The sequence below is a fragment of the Otolemur garnettii genome, unplaced genomic scaffold, assembly GCF_000181295.1.
Source record: "Otolemur garnettii isolate 467f Iridium unplaced genomic scaffold, OtoGar3 scaffold00220, whole genome shotgun sequence".
NCBI classification, from domain to species: Eukaryota; Metazoa; Chordata; class Mammalia; order Primates; family Galagidae; genus Otolemur; species Otolemur garnettii.
In genome coordinates this window covers 1,256,993-1,262,341 of record NW_003852615.1, presented here as the reverse complement: position 1 = coordinate 1,262,341, position 5,349 = coordinate 1,256,993, and the positions used below count along the sequence as shown (strand labels likewise).

The following is a 5,349-nucleotide window of genomic DNA, read 5'->3' as shown; positions in this document are numbered from 1 at the left end:
AGCAAAGGAACTGAATCAGAAACTGACTCAGGCTCAGATGTAGTTGTGTTCCAAGCTTCTGCCATCAGACATGGAGCCAGATTTACTGGTGAATAACCTACAAATTATTTGCATCATAAACAGGTTTAATTTGCTTTTACTTATCTACCCTAGGATCTGTGCTTTGTTTTGTTTAAAGAAATAAATTTAGCATTAAAAAAACACTATTATCTAGGGTGGCACCTGTGGCTCAAAGGAGTAGGGCGCTGGCCCCATATGTCTGAGATGTCGAGTTCAAACCCAGCCCCGCCAAAAACTGCCAAAAAAAAGCTAAAAGCTACCATCGAAATCATTATTTGCAAACAGAAGTGAGCAGTTCCTCTGGTTTGTTTATTTATTTATTTATTTTTAGAGACAGAGTCTCACTTTGTTGCCCTTGGTAGACTGCTATGGCATTACGGCTCACAGCAACCTCCAGCTCTTGGGCTTTGGCGATTCTCTTGCCTTGGCCTCCCGAGTAGCTGGGACTATAGGTGCCCACCACAACGCCCGGCTATTTTTTGTTGCAGTTTGGCCAGGGCTGGGTTTGAACCCGCCACCCTCTGTATATGGGGCTGGTGCCCTACTCACTGAGCCACAGGCACTGCCTTGAGTTCCTTTGGTTTCATATCATCATATAAACCAATTTCCTTTCTTCTTCCTTTCTTTCCTTTTTTCTTGCCATCCTTCCTTCCTCTCAAGGTCAGACTGTCATAAATGGAACATTTATAAATTCCTTATGCTATGTCATAATTTGAGATTAGGAAATATAAGAGGCAGAAATTTGGGACACCAGGGTAGGTGGTTTTCATTTGCCATCTCATTTATTCCTAAGTGCAAGTGGTATTGCCTCTAATTTACAATAGAGAAAATGAGTTCAGAGAAGTTAAGTAATTTGCCTATGATGGCACTGCTACTCAAAAGCAAAGCTGTGGTCCAGACCTAGGCAGGCTAGATGCAAAGAGCATATTCTTTGTATGACAGTATTCTGCATTGGATGTGCTGATTTGGGCATGTGGTGACTTTGCAGTGAAAAATCTTTTAAAGACCCGGTAGTGACTTGGCACTCATAGCTCAGTGGTTAGGGCACTGGCCACATACACCCAGGCTGGGAGGTTCTAACCCAGCCGGGGCCTGCCAAACAACAATAACTATAACAAAAAAATAGCTGGACGTTGTGGTGGGCGCCTTGAGAATTGCTTAAGCCCAAGAGTTTGAGGTTGCTGTGAGCTGTGACGCCACAGCATTCTACCCAGGGCGATATAGTGAGACTCTGTCTCAAAAAAAAAAAAAAAAAATCTGGTAGTGTTGGATGGGTTTTTGGTCTGGACTGTGAATTATAGGTAATTCAAATGCCTCAGGGTTATGAGTGCTTGAGGAAAAGTGAGGTTATTGAGGTCCCAAACCATGACCGAGAAGTCATCATGTCCTGTTCCAAGAGCTTACCACTTGTTAGCCACTATGAAGACAGGTGGCTGGGAGTCCACCTACTGGGAGATAAAGTGGAATCAGAGCAAGGAGTATAGTAGGTATGCGGCTCTTCTTCCTTAGGCACAGAGGCATGAAGTTACCTTCCATGATGACAAAATGCCTTGGGATGCTGTATTTCTTTGGGAAAGAAGGAGCATGAAATGGTTACTCCAGCTCTGCGCTCGTGGCTCAAGTGGCTAAGGTGCCAGCCACATACACCTAAAGTGGCGAATTCAAATCCAGCCCAGGCCGCCAAAACAACAATGACGGCTGCAACCAAAAAATAGCCAGGCATTGCGGCGGGCGCCTGTGGTCCCAGCTACTTGGGAGGCTGAGGCAGGAGACTCGCTTGAGCCCAGGAGTTGGAGGTTGATGTGAGCTGTGATGCCACAGTACTCTACCCAGGGGGACAGCTTGAGGCTCTGTCTCAAAACAAACAAAAAGAAATGGTTACTCCAAAAGAGACTGCCTTATGGCAGAAATTCTCTTTATTCCCTTCATAGGCCTGGTTGTCCATGCATACAGGCCTGCAATGAAAATATCTTAATGAGAACACAGAGTCCGTTGTGGTCAAGAAATACAAAAATAACTAATGTCAGTTGTAATTTATATTAATTATTCTTCTTCAACCTTGAGATAACAGTCTAGGGGCAGGTCTACTTTTGGTCCTGTTTTTTACTCCGGTTAATATGTGAACCCCACTGTACTCTGAGTACTGAGAAACACAGAATAGCCAGTCATCTTTCCTGGTTTCTTGAGCAAGTGCTGGTTTCTAAGGTCTTCTGAGTTCCTGAATTTCACATAACTGCTACCACCGTTTTGTTTTACTGTCATTCAAATGCCTCAGGGTTATGAGTGCTTGAGGAAAAGTGGGGTTATTGAGGTCAAAACCATGACCTAGAAGTCATCAAGTCCTGTTCCAAGAGCTTATCACTTGTTAGCCGGGTGGCTGGGAGTCCACCTCCTGGGAGATAAAGCTGAATCAGAGCAGGAAGTATAGTAGGTATGCGGCTCTTCTTCCTTGGGCACAGAGGCATGAAGTTACCCTCCATGATGACAAAATGCCCTGGAATGCTGTATTTCTTCGGGAGAGAAGGAGCATGAAATGCTTCTGGATATAAGAATGTCCAGAACAGAACGATTCAAAATTGGAGAGCGGAGAGTAAGGTGTTTTGGCATTTTTGCAAGGAGACCCATATCATGTACAGTGAGAGTAAAAGGAAGTGGACTAATTTCAAAGCAAGGAACGATTCAAGGATCTGCTATCTCCGTGTTCGTGCTTGGCAAATTGCATTTTTCGGTTCAGGGAACAAGAAATTGAACCATTGCACAGGAAAGATCGCTCAAGTAGGGCCGACTGCGGTTGTGGACTTTCGCTGACAGAGAAAAGGTTTGAGGTTGATCGCGAGGAGTTAGGTCGCGAGTGGCGACAGACCCCAGGCTGGTGTGCGAGAGATGCGGCGTCTGGTCGTGCGCAGGAGTCCCGCCGCGCTGGGCTAGAGAGAAGCCAACTTCGGGTACCGGGCTCGCGGCTCCGCTCGGCCTGCGCGGCTGTCAGTCAATGTCTTCTGCCCGCCTCCCTCCAAGCTCCACCAATCGTAGCCGGGGTCGGCGGTGAAGCGACGTCGCCGGGAAGCGGGTGCGAGCGCTGGCGACGCGACCGCAGATCAAGGCATCTGATTTTCCTCCCATCCGGGCGTCACCGAAGAGCGGCGGAACGCGGAGGTGAGTGGGGACACAGGCTATATGCCGGAGCAGGGCGGTGCGACCCACTGCCCAGTTCCTCTCGCGAGCCCCTTGGCCATGAAACCCCGCCTTCTGCACGCGCTGATTTCGGTGTCTCCAACCCTGGGCGGAGCTACAACCCTGGGGGTCATGGCCAGAGGCGCTAGGGCCGGGGAGGAGAGGCTGTGGTGGAAAGGGAAGGCAGAGTTGGAGCGCCAGGTTGCCGCAGCCTGGGACCCGAGGCCCCTTTGCCGGGGCAGGTCCTGGCGGGGAGAAGGCTGGATTGGGCACGAGCATCTCCATCTTCAATTTTCTGGACTTACTGCTACGTCGCAGCGCGGCGGAGCCCGGACTTCCCGGCCGCTGCTGAAGACTCCACTTTCCCTGGCACCTCCTCTAACCCTGGTGCGGTGCGCTTGGCGATGCCTCCTCGCCCTTCCCCTATCTCTGGTGTTATCGCTGCAGTGGGCACCGGCTGCCTCTTGCCTAGCGGTACTGTTGCAGGTTGGACTCTTCTGACCGTCCTGAGCTGCCCTTTTGGGGCATCAGATTCAGGTCGTATGAGGAGAAACCGGTGTGACTTTACAAGGTGTGGTGTGAAGACTCTGGCCTTTCGCCCTTCTCTACCTGATCACAGGCCCTCCAGGCTGGTGTTAAGAGGGGTTCGAAGGTGGGATGTGTAAAAAATTTGTGTGAAGTTGTCTGTAAATTTTTCCTTGCTTTTTATTGTTTAAAGGAAAAGATAAAGATCACACCGCTCTGGTGGGCCTCTCCCCTCACTGTGGTTAATTACCATTTGGAACATCAGATTGTGTTTGAAGTTGGCGAGACTCCCAGACTCAGATAATTAATTGTCTGGTTCCACGCAATGGAGGCAGCAGCATATTATTCCTCCATAGCGTTTGGCCTCTGGTTTTCTTTGACTTTGTTTTGCACCATCTTTTCTTGTCTTTTATGCTCACAAGCTCTCTGGGGATGATAAAGTGCTGCTTGCTGTTTGTTACTGATTAAGGAAACGAAGAAATAGATCACTGAAGTGGGGTTGGCTCTCCTCATTCATTGCCCTGGAATTGAGTTGTCCTGATGGAACAAAGGAAGTTACAAATCAAATTATTAGTTTACAAAGGCCATCCCTTACCCTGTCCTGGAGATTCTCTTTCTTGGCTGTACATTATAATCAACTGGAGATTATTATTATTATTATTATTTTTGTAGAGACAAGAGTCTCACAGCAACCTCCAACTCCTGGGCTTAGGCGATTCTCTTACCTCAGCCTCCCGAGTAGCTGGGACCACAGGCGCCGGCCACAACGCCCGGCTATTTTCGGTTGCAGTTTAGAAGGGGCTGGGTTTGCACCCGCCATCCTCAGTATATGGGGCTGGCGCCCCACCCACTGAGCCACAGGTGCTGCCCGAGAGTATTATTATTTTTTAAATAGAGTTTCACTCTGTTGCCAAAACTAGAGTGCCATGGCCTCAGCCTAGCTCACAGCAACCTCAAACTCCTGGGTTCAAGTGATCCTCCTGCCTCAGCCTCCCAAGTAGTAGGAAACTATAGGTGCCTGCCACAATGACTGGCTAATTTTTCCTTTTTCTTTTCTTTCTTTCTTTTTTAATAGAAAAGATGCATCTTAAAATACTGTTTTTATTTTTAGTAGAGATGGGGTCTCACTCTTGGTCAGGCTGGTCTCTGACTCCTGAGCTAAAGTGATATTCTACCTTGGCCTTCCAGAGTGCTTGGATCACAGGCATCAGCTGCTGTGCTGGGCTGTCTGGGGACCTTTTTTTTAAAAAAAGCTGTTTCTTGGGGCTATACTCACAGATTCTGATTTAATTGGTTGGGCAGGGCCCTGGCATTTTTTTTTTTTTTTTGAGACAGAGTTATTGCCCTCGGTAGAATGCAGTGGCATCACAGCTCACAGCAACCTCAAACTTGGGCTTAAGTGATTCTCTTGCTTCAGCCTCCCAAATAGCTGGTACTACAGGCGCCTGCCACAATACCTGGCTATTTTGTTGTTGTTGTAATTGTCATTGTTGTTTGGCAGGGCCAGGTTGGGTTTAAATTCTCTAGCTCTGGTTTATGTGGCTGGTACTCTAGGCGCTGAGCCTGGCATGGTGGGTTTTTTTTTTTTTTTTT

At 48.0% G+C, this 5,349-nt stretch overlaps 1 protein-coding gene across 1 annotated transcript in view; it reads left to right on the top strand.

Annotated features, from left to right (window-relative positions):
- Positions 1 to 3,178: 3,178 nt before the first annotated feature.
- NXPE3 (neurexophilin and PC-esterase domain family member 3) overlaps positions 3,179 to 5,349 on the top strand; it is a 57,844-nt gene continuing 55,673 nt past the window's right edge. Inside the window, exon 1 of the mRNA XM_003801783.3 lies at positions 3,179 to 3,213. The gene's annotated coding sequence lies outside the window, so the exon portion shown is untranslated. The remainder of the gene's footprint in view (positions 3,214 to 5,349) is intronic.